The 12,294-nt window shown below is 33.6% G+C and overlaps 1 pseudogene; it reads right to left on the reverse strand.

Annotated features, from left to right (window-relative positions):
* Positions 1-5,185: 5,185 nt before the first annotated feature.
* On the reverse strand, positions 5,186-7,298 carry LOC113277477 (annotated as a pseudogene).
* Between the last annotated feature and the right edge of the window lie 4,996 nt (positions 7,299-12,294).

A 12,294-nucleotide genomic window follows, 5' to 3' on the forward strand; every position in this document is an offset into this window, starting at 1 on the left:
TAAACATAACAGAAGCTGACCAACTAATCAACTCAACTCCTCGGAGCTTCCAAGACTTGAACGACATAGTCATGTGCACAACTTGATCTGTATCTGAAACTGAAAGTGGGAATTGAGTGAGCACATCATCCCTAAAAGGGGTGCTCAGCAGAAATAACAACCAACTTTCAAGTAGTCACTAGCATCATTTGAAGACAATGCAGGTTTTGCTGAAAACCGATAAAACGTGGAAAACATATAAAACATATAAAGATAATAAGTTGTATGGAAAATATAAATTTCTACCAACTAATCATCAGGTATACATTCACAACAGTATTAATAGTTGAGTGACATAATCATTTGGAGTAGTAAGGGTGACTCTTGCGGATTCTTCAATGATCATTAAAGCGTCTTGAGGTTTTCGGCCTCGTCGTCGGATAAGATTTTTTCCTTACCAGTATCTCATCCTACGCTCACTCTACATAGAAAGTACCCAAGGAAACTAATGATGGTAACATTATATCCGACATAAGAACTTATTCATGGAGTGCTCAGTCAGACCATGCGTAGGTCCAACAATCAGATATAAGATTTTCAACATCATTCTCTTCAAATACCAAAACATATTATAATAGTTTTTTTTTTCAAAATAATTTAATAGAACAGTAAACACTCATAGAACTTGTTCCCTCTTTGATAATAATATCGGTTGTTTTTACGCGCCTAATAGTTTAATACCAGATGCTTTTACGCCCCTTCGCAGAACTTAAAGGATAAATATAAAGAGAAAAATGTGAAGGAACTTATTATGTACACCACAGAAGGAAATTTCTTCTTCCCATAACATTCATAGAGACAATTAGAACATTTAAATACTTTTCAGTCAATGGAAAGAATAAACTTTTGAAAACAAATAATTGCTCTCAAAACACAAATATTAGTTGTTTCTGAAGATCCAATCTCATTCCAAAATGTAAAAGAAAATTAGGTTGTATTACATACATATATAACATGCTTACACATATCATATTGTAGCAAAGATATGCATGAATTTCACAAAAGATAGATTTGTGAAACAAATAGTAAATACAAGAGAGTTTGTCATAGATTCCCACCTCATTTGATGACAAGCCTCGCCTACCTCGAGATCCACAATCCACTGTCTCATCCTTTGGAATGATCGTTGTTAATCAAGATGATAAACTGTTAATTATACAAGCACTCTAAGAATTCAGCCAATAGGCTCACACAAAGATCACAACATAATTTCATACAAGTCTCCAGTTGAAGGTTAGGTAAACTATCTAATAGTTCTAAACCCATTTATGGCTTACACCTTCTCATTCTCTATATTTAGTATTTCTAAGAGTTTACTAATCCAATTGGGTTGGTTCTATAGTCCATTTGATAAGTCTTGAAAAGATACACAACTTTGTCGAAGGGACCAAAGGCTAATTCAGACCATAAGAGGTCCAAATCATCAAATAGGAAAACTAACCCTAAGCCCAAGTCCACCAAACTGGCCTGTTAATCCAAGCCCTGGTCCATCTGGGTCAACTGACAGTCAAAGTCCAGTCGAAGGTCAAAGGTCAAGTCTGGTCAAGAGGGTCAAGGTCAAGCATGGTACGAGTTTAAAGTCAACTAAGTCAAGGTCCACAGAGTCAAGTTCGATTCAACACTAGTTGACTCAGTTAGTTAACTGAGTCAGACAACTGACTGGGATGACTGATTCAGATCAAACATGTCAAGGCCAATGCATAATGCAACACAAAACAGACCAAGACTCAAATCATGCAATTCTAACTTTAATTGCAACCCTACAGCTTAACCAATTTACAACCTCCATTTTACATTCCTGACGATCAATCATTTCCATTACCACCAACCAATACACACAAGATGAATTTCACCATTGCTCCAAGTACTCTAACAATCAGGTTCATGGACTACATTGTCTAGATTTTCGAATTGAAAAGAGATAGATATATAAACTCTATATACATATAGACAAGGATCATTAAGTTGGTCTACTTGCAATTTTATTAGGTTTTGTCCATATATGTTGCCGAACAAAAAACTTGTGGTGTACTTGGTACCCTTTTCTTTTCAAATGATGTCAGGAAGGCATTGTTTGAATCTTTCAGCAAAAATTCTAAAGTGTTTTTAATTTAATTTTATGGAAAGTCTTGCCTTGCTTCCCCCAAGGTATTGTTTCCATATAATTATTTTCTTTCCCTGGTATCAAATACAGCATGATATTTCTAGTTCACTATGTATCAAAGGAAAAGAAGAATCATGATCTCAACAGGCGATCCTCCATCATGAAAAAAATGGAGTAATGTTCGACAAGTTTAGTTCGCTCAGCTATGAGTTGTGTCTTGACCTGATGTAACTTCTAATCATGCATTTCAAAATCCTAAGCAAGATCATTATCCCGGTCTGAAATATGGGTAGTCAAATATATTTGAAGTATATATGTGGTTAACTAATGCAATCAAAGACAGAGTCCAAAAATATCCTTGACCTCGTTATTATTATATATCTCATAAAAAATTTAGAACTATTCAAATGACAATAAAACGTTGGTGGGTTACGACATATACGTTCTACTTCATAGATAAGTTTGTTTGTTTTTTTTTTTAAATTTAATGTTACTATTCAAATGCATTTAAGAATGTTGAAAATTTAAATTATGTAAATATTGTTTTATGAATTACACTGTCATAGTTATAACATCATCACTTTGAGATCAAAACAAATCAAATGATTTGGCAGCTACCTTCATAAGATCCCAACAAACAATGTTATCAAGCACGCCAAAATCAAGACTCCAATATAACAGTTACCGTGATCATTCCAGATGTTGAAAATTTTGTGAAATTTGTATGGAAGAAGAATATTCCGCCGAAGATGTTATTATTAGTCAGCCTTTCACAAATCAATACTTACTTATAATAATCTGTCTCATAGAAGAATAATTTTAGTTGATACTCTATATTAACTATGTGGTTTGGAAGATGAAAATGAATAATATCTACTCTTTCACTGCCATTCTCAAAAAAGGTTTGGTACCACTTTATTAAAACCTTCAAAATCCCTTGGACAATGAAAAAATCACTACTTCATAATTTTATATTGTGGAACCAAAATTCGTTGAGTGGAAAACAAAATATTTTAGAGATACTACCTAATGCTCTCATCTGGTTGTTGTACAAAGGATGTATCATCAGAGTTTTTGGACGAAAGCACAAGACAAGTGATGACATTGTAATCCTTGTTAAGTCTGATATAATTCTATGGTTATCTAATAGCAAAATCTTTGATTCAATTTCAGTTAACTTAGACTCCACCGCTTGGTAGAGTATTTTCCGCTATTGGCAAACCCTTTTTGCCAAGTGATTTTATCGAACTTACAAATCTACACCGAACTCAGATTGACAGATCTGCCAAATTAACAATATCATAGCACTTGCCTTAATAGTCCTACATTTTATTGTATGTACAATTTAATTAAGATTGCGCAGATAATAAGTCTTAGTCAATCCTATACTAATTGGATTACGCCTAAACTGAGACAAATAGTTGACCCCAAACTAGAAACTAAATGATCATGCGAAACACCATTCGTGCTCCATATTTTATACAATTACTAATCCAATTAACTTAGATAGAGATATAACAAAAAGTTTATTCTTCAGCCGACTTCTTGTGAAGTAGCTTCTTTCTAGGAGATCATTATAGTATTTTAACTTTTTCCTTCTAAATCACTCTATTCTATCATTTGCACTTATTGACCAAGGAAAAATAAAACCTAAATTGTTTAGGTTTAAACTTATCGATACATGTGATTTCATTGGTTGTTGTTTTTAGAAAAAACCCTAGCAAAATTATATTGATGATACAACCCAAATCGAGATTGGTTACACTCTTGACCCAGAATTAACGATTCAACAATCTTATAAACATCAACGCTAATTAAAAAGTTAAAATAAAAAATCCTTAATTGAGTTCTAATTGTACCATGAATCGAAATAAAAGATAAATAAACTAAATAAATAACCATTTTTGTTCGGAAACAATGCAAAACTTATTAAAAAAATTACATTCACTAGAAGATTATGATCATTGAGAGATCATTTCTCACGTTTTAAATCAAGAAAAATATAACAAAGGTAACACAAGTGATCAACATGGATTCAAATTGTTCTGAATCATCGGAAATCAGCCTGAATCTGCATCGATTACTCGGTCTTGAAACTGATTGTTGTTTTTCTGTTGTAGTATATGTTGTTGAAGATGATTTTGTTGTTGAAGAAAATCACCAAACCTCCTGCCAAACTAAAAGGCTGATTAAACACAAGAAAAACAGAAATCAAACTACTGAAAAGAAAGAGTAAGAAGTAAGAGAGATTTTGATGTGGTTGACCTGCTCACATTGACTCCAATGGAACGGATCTAAGCAGAAAAGAGTTTCACACGGCTAGGGTTTTCATAGTTCATTTTGAGGAGAGATAACTTGGAAAAACAAAAATCTAAATTTTTCGCGATTTCAGTTGTTGATTGGTGGAGTGTGGCGCCTTATTTAAAATATAAATTGTTAAGAAAATTAGAGTGGACATACTGGTCGAATCTGTTATTAACTTTAAATTTATTATGGTGATGCTTAAGATTTAATACTTTAGAAAAGAAAATATTCTAGATAACAAACAGTCCAGTATTTAGTATTAAAAGAAAGAAGATTATTGTTGCGATGTCAAAAGAAAGAAGATCCATCAACATGGTTATTCTCACATTATTATCTCACAATTTTGCGCCAATTCTCTTATAAAACTTAACTGAAATGAATTTGAAGTTAGTTTTCTAGTGATATGTTTTTCTTACAAAGTCTACATTCCTACTAAAGTATAGAGCATTCTGAGATGTCAAATCTTACCATTTACTAATTTATTTTCATTGGTTAGTTTTCGAGTGTTAATTTTGGAAACAGTAGACGGTAGTGTTATATATCTGGGATTGCAATCATTTTTGGTTTGGTTTTGCTAGTTATGGTTCTGTTTCGATTAGTCTGGGCGATTAGCACCAGCTATTCAGAGACAAACAGTAGTCTGTATAACCACATTTACCAACAAAAGCATGAAATCAAATTTTTCATTAGCATTCAACTTGATGAATACTTGATAGTTTATCTTTAAATACACCCAAAAGACACAAATGAAATTCGAAATTGTGAAACGTCTAAAAAAAATGGAAAACAAATTGTCAGGAATTTTCGATTACATATCAAATGCTTCAGGTCCAAGTTGGGTGAAATGAGGACTATGATGAGCTTCTTGAACTAGTTCATCGTCGTCCCATGAATCGCGATATGTTTCCAAGTTTGCAAATGAGTTTTTTAGAGCTGCCAAACAAAGTTCTTTCCGCCATTCTTCCAAATGTGGGAAATCACAGTAATCTCCATATTTCTCACAGTACTGCACAAATATATGTAACCAACTAATTAAAACAGGATAGATGTTTCATCGTGATCACGAAAATTAAAATTTGAATAAGTAAATTAGTAAGTAAAAAATAATTACCTCAAAACTACAAATATCGTGAGTATTATGTTTTGGTATTCCTTCAATATCCCTTGATTTATAAAACACTTTAATGGATTCCATCATATCTTCCCATGATGGCAGTGTTCTTTTGCCAGACAATACTTGAGCTATCCATTTTGCTTGAGATTCAAAGAAAGGGAACCCTATAATCTACATTACGAATCTACGATAAAGCAAGTATTATCAAAATCTTAATCTTGATCTTCACAAGTACACTATAACACCATTGTGTATAAACAATTATGTTAATGATATACGTACGAGGCAAACCGGAAGGCAATTACATTAATAATTAAGCAAGGATTAAGTTAGGCTGCAGTAGTACCTTTCTAGGAATGCCAACAAAAGAGAGAGAAGGAGCAAGTGAAGGAGGAAAAGTGTGTTCAAATAAAGGTCCTACTTTATCATCATCTATGACCACCATTCCTTTAGTGTCAAGAAACGGGAACGAATAAGAGTACCTACACAAAATGATATGCATGCCAAATTCATTAGAGACGCTTTATGGTTTGATGGCCTCTTTACGATAAATATTAAAGATACAGGTGCATGAGGTTATACGGTACGTACCCTGTGCAATAAATTATTGAATCAGCGGTGACCCAAGAACCATCAACAAACGAAACTCGTCCATCTTCTCTAAGGGACTCTACCTTCAAATACATTGATTATAAGGTTAATTAATTATCGCAGAGTTTTTTTTTCTAATTTGATGTTCAAAATGAGCACTAATTACCTGTGGATGGAGGAGTAAGTGTTTTTTTATGTTTAGAAAGAACTTTTGATAAACCCTCAGTGATTTCAAGAGATTTGGCACCAAGATGAATTTCTTTTGCAACACCAACTAGTTCCATTGATATATCCGTTCCACTTAATGAGTTTCCCACAACCACAACGACCTCATTGTGAAATGGATCAGGAATCCTATAAATATGACTATGCATTTGCTTCCTTCTCCATGAATCCATTCCTTCATTATATACATAAAACATCAAGAAGAAGTTAAGAGAAGAATCAAGCAAAATTAACATAAATGAATTACATTCTTAAGAAAAAGGAGGACACTTTAAGTTGAAATGTATACAAGGACATACCTTTAATGTTTGGCAACCTTGGTTGAGAGTAATGACCAGTAGCCACAATAACAGCATCAAAAACTTCTTCAATGGATTTCTCATCGCGCTTCATGTCTTTTCATCTAACAATCCATTTTTCTTTACCAAAATTAACAAAATCTAACATACCCAGATATTCAACTTTAGTATTGAATCTAATCATATCTCTTAACTTAAACCATTCGACAAAATCTCTTAAATACAAGAGTAGTTCTTTATGACCAGGAAACCTTCTCATATCTCTACCTTTTTTAATCAAGAACGGAAAATCACTAAAACCCATTATCTCTCTTGGTGAAGTTAGTCTCAGAGAAGAATATATACTACTATGAACTTTAAGGGTATCATTCTTCCCCAATGGATGTTCATTTTCAACTCTTGGTTCATACAACCATTGCCCTCCTATATCATAGTTTTGTTCCAAAACTACTGCAGTATGACCTTCTTTTCTTAGTTCTCTCGCTGCCACGAGTCCGGATGGACCTGCACCGATGACACAAACATGTTTCGAACATGGGTTTCGCTCCGATACCATCTTAATTGCTAACACGATATAGGTTTATGCTTTATGTGTATAAAAGCAGGGACGGAGCTATGTAGAGCTCAGGGGTGGCCTCCGCCCCCTATTTCTGGTTAATTCATCGGTGATCCTTTAAAATTCTTACTAATTAAAATAAATCTCTTAATAAGCTTCCCTAAATAAATTTTTTTTTCAAATTCGCCCTCCTTATATGAATTTCTGGCTCCGTCTCTGTATAAAAGATAATGAAATTTTGGCCATGTTTCTTTGTTTTTTGGGTAAGGCTAAGTAAGAAAGTTAGAATGACTTTTGGAAAGGATGGAACATTGAAGGGTCTTTTATAGGGTGGTGAAGATGAACAACAAACAGAGACCTAATAATGTCAACAAAGATAGTTTGCATAGAAGGAGACACACATGATGAGTAGTAAATTATACTTCTGTTCGTATTGTTTTTTTCTGTTTGGATCTGCTACCTGTAGAAGACTTTAGAATTGAAATATATCGCCCAAAAACAGAAATGCTATTCACCTCCCTATTCACCACCTCCCTGTAATCTAAGCCCCACATCTCTATCGAGATCCACATTCAGGTTCAGGTGGGGTTCACCATTCTCCTAAGTGCTATTTTGAGTTTCCTCCCCTCCCAAGATTGCTAATTTGCGTTTCCTCTCCAAATAGATTAAAATTAGCGTTTCCTCCCATCGATAGTTTTTCCACCCAAATCTCGGTTAGTTGACTCAGCTTTAGTGCACACGTGGAGAATTAATACAGGTGGCATGCATATTACCAAAAATACCCTCAAATTTAAATCCTATTATTATCAGTGAAATTTCACTGTAATCTCGTATCTTCCAGACAAGGGCATCATTCATTCAATGGTGTTACTTCCTCGAACCGAATTTCATGAACAACATCATTATCACTTTATATCTGGGAAATAGTTAAATCTGCACGTACCCGTCGAGACTCCAATCTCCTTCGAATTCGATGTTCATCGTCATCATTTCTTAAGAAACATCATACATCAGGACCACCACCGCAATCAGATAATACAACTGACCTTACGTTATTTCCAATCCCCTTAGGTCTAATTCAATTCCAGGTGCTATTCTTCCATTGAAAACCTTGAGATTCATTATCATATGGTGATGCGTACACTACTTTAGACCGATCTTTGTTTCGGCGTTATTTACTCTGATTCTAGCACAGTTGATGTTGATTGTGTTAGTAAACTAGTAAAAGAAGCTCACTGTGATTAGGTTATCGAATCGATTGAATGGTAAACCAAATTGGTGATCATGTACATTTAGGAGAGAAGAAAAGTTTGTTGCCGCCTGTTAGGCATTTTGACGAACCACTGTTAGGCGTATTCCGATTGGTGATGATATGTTTCTCTCATGGTATTTGCACCTTCTTTATAGCTTCTAGTCCCTGCAATTCCGATTAGGATAAACATCCAACACTTCTAAACATACACAATTACTCAGACACCATCAATCACATCCATTTATCTCACAAAATTAACAACAAAGACCGCACTTGTGAGCCGTTTCCTGTAAGTAAAACAGACCCAAATACAAACCAAATTCGACGCAGTCTCTTCCTTATCTAAACTCCTAAATCAAATTCCGGATGCTTCCTAAAAACCATAGTCAGAACAAGATGATGCCGATACCTAATAGCAAAACAGAGTGTTTTTGTTCATGGTGGTGAGCGTTTCTGTTAAACGACGATGATGATGATAGATTAAAATTGGGCAGGAGTAGATGGAGATGCCGAAGGAAAATAAAAAGTTCATTATCAACAGTAGCAGTAGCAGTATCTTAATCAATTCAATTATTTCCCAGTACCGGATCTTGATTGATTTCTGACCCATCAACAAATCCACATTGATATCTTCTTCCTTTTTCTTTGGATTTTCAATTAATTTAGTCTACTGCTTAATGATAGTCAACAATTCGTGATCAGTAATTCGATTCTTTTTTTTTCTGGCCGTCACTGATTCACCTCCATCCACATAAAGAAATAAAGAAGACGAGGGCATTTTTGGTAGTTTATTCAAAAAATGCTTTTTGTTTTGCCACGTTTTGTTATTGCCGAGTCGGCTAATCTAGAATGGATGGAAAAACTAACGATGGGAGGAAACGCTAATTTTAATCTCGCAAATTAGTAATTTTGGGAGGGGAGGAAACTCCAAATAGCCCTTTCTCTAATATGGGTTTAGATTGTAGGGAGAATGGAGAGGTGGATTATAGGAAGTTGAATAGCATTGCCCAAAAAAAAATTAATAGATTTTCTTTCTTTCTTTTAAGCATTGATCATTGAGATGTACATGTGTAGGCGATCTCTTAGTTATGGACAGTTGCCTAATTAGGCTCATTTCATTGAACCAGTCATGTCTTTTTTGAAGCATGCATATATTATAAATGCAACTAAACTGTTATTATACGAGGGGATGTGATCTTTTTTTGCATGCATATATATTATAAAAGTAACTAAACTGTTATTACACAAAGAAATGTGATTTCTTTAGAATCGCTTAATAGAATATGATTAACAACCAGACATGTTATGACAACGTTAAACTTTTTTTCAGCAACATAATAATTTAAAACTTATAAAATTCCCATGATGGTTAGGTTCAAGACTAGCCCTTTTTCCACCAGAAATTAATTCTCTTTTGGTACGTCCTTTTCTTTTACAAGCAAATGAAGTAATCGACTATCTTAACTTAGAAAAGGAAAATGTGATTGCATGAGTAGAAATTAAATCATAATTGTTTTGGTCACCTATAAAATTATTATGGGCACTATCTTAACTTAGAAAAGTCCCTTCTTGAAGTTAAGAGGGTCAAGTGGATGTTCGGGCAAAGTTTTTTTAAAGGACCATGAAAAATCATTATTGATCTCGAAAACAAAAAAACACATACAAATATGAAACTAAAGATATAAGTTTGCTGATATCATTGTTGACCGCAGACCATGCAGCAGTAGTGTTATTATTTGACTTTAGCTGTTGTTAAACTCACATGCCATGATCATCATCTGATTCTGCTTGACTGCCTCTGTCTTTTAGGCTTTTGATTGATTGTTGCTTCTACATTAATTAAACATGCATTATATACAAGTAGCTGGAGACAGAAAAAGTGAATAACAATTGTTTACGTAGCCTTAAGCTGGGTTAGGTAATGTTTTTATTTTTTCAAAAACACTTTCAAAATCTATATATGTCAATAATTTTTGAAATTTGTGTTTGGTATCAACGTGTTTTTTACCCAAAGCACTTCGCAAATTCCTCAATTTTCAAAAGCTGGAGAGGAGGAGCTTTTAAAAGCTAAAAAAGCATAAGTTTTGGTCTCACCAAAAATTAATGCTTCATTTATCTTTTTTGTCCCTATTTTATTTTATAAATGATAAAAATTACCCTTAAATATATATACAATCAATTTTTTTATTTCTTATCTGTTTTTTTTTTAGTTTATAAAAAGCAACCAAATTTTATTAGAGAAAAGAAAAGTTTTTACCAAAAACTTGTTGGTTTCCGCGCAACAAGTTGTGCCCAACCCCTTTTTCTTATATTTTATTCTTTAAATATTATTATATTTTATTTTGAAACTATTTTATGATACAATTTCATTTAATTTATCAGAAATCAAATAAAAATAAATATTAAATAATTACTTAACTTTAGTTTGAGTTTTTGTTTTTAATATATATATATATTAAAAAGTGGTTAAGTCAAATTAATCTTTTTAACAATTATAATAAAAGTAGCAATTAGTAAATTTAAGAGAGGAGTTAGAGCCCAGCTTGTTGCTATTCAGAAAGGAGTTGGAGCCCAGCTTGTTGCTAGGTTACCAACCAAAAGTATGTAATTTTCGACGTACCTAATTCCTTATTAAAAAAAGTAAATTTAATATTTGATATATTTATATTTAATAGTAAAAAAAATTAATTATTTCTAAACTCAATAAAATTGAATGAATCTATTTTCAAAGATATGTCTGTTTTTGTCATTTGTCACAAGAACAATGGTTTGATCTAATATTTTACCAAACGCACTTTGATTGTTTTTTTAATCAGCTTTAACTTTAATTAATATTTTACCAAACGTCTAACTGTTTTTTTTTCCACAGCACAGCACAACAACGCACAACAGAAAAGCTTTTATAAAAGCCGTAGCAATACCAAACTAAGCCTTAATTCTAACCCAAAGTTATCGTTTAAAAAAAAAATATTCTAACACAAAGTTAAACAGCTCATTAATATTATTTGGGAGTGAAAAATATTGTTTCAAAGTACAAGACAAGGTTAATTCTGAAAGGTTATATGAACCTCTAAATTTGCCCTCCATATTGACACTGTTAGGAGTAAGAAACCTTTTGTTTTGGCACTGCTGGATGAAAAATGATCCAACAGTTCCAAATCCTGGCATTGTTTCACGGAAAAAAAAAATTTCCTTCGCATTGAACTAGCAAATGTATGATCGTCGGATCCAATGAAATGTGATTTCATCTAACTAGGAATTAACCCGTTAATTCACCCAATATTGGTCAAAATAAAAAATACTGGGTACATTATTTATATGTCCCTATTTTTTGCACCCAATAAATATATCATTATACAACAATAAATATGTCCCTACTTTTTAATAACCTTATCCATTTAAAATTAGATTACCTTAATACCCTCATCCATATAATATTTTTATTTATTTCAAAACGGTCCGCGGGTTATAACCCCAAAGGGGTTATAACCCATCCAAACAAAAGTGATACAAAAACCCCAAATATCATAAACTGTCTAAACTATCCTTTTAGTATTTAAATCACCCCAACAAAAACAAAAATCAACCCCACTTTTAAATATACTATCACCACCACCAACAACAAACCACCAGCAACAGCGCCACCGCCGACCACCACCACCGTCAACCACCACCGTCGTCACCCACCACCGCGACCGCTGCCGTCAACCGTCGTCGCGGCCACCACCGCCACCAACCACCACCGCCGACCACCACCGCTGACCGCCGCCGCCCACCACCCCGCCAACCACCACCGCTACCACCACCGTC

This window comes from Papaver somniferum, chromosome 5, assembly GCF_003573695.1.
Source record: "Papaver somniferum cultivar HN1 chromosome 5, ASM357369v1, whole genome shotgun sequence".
Classification (NCBI taxonomy): Eukaryota; Viridiplantae; Streptophyta; class Magnoliopsida; order Ranunculales; family Papaveraceae; genus Papaver; species Papaver somniferum.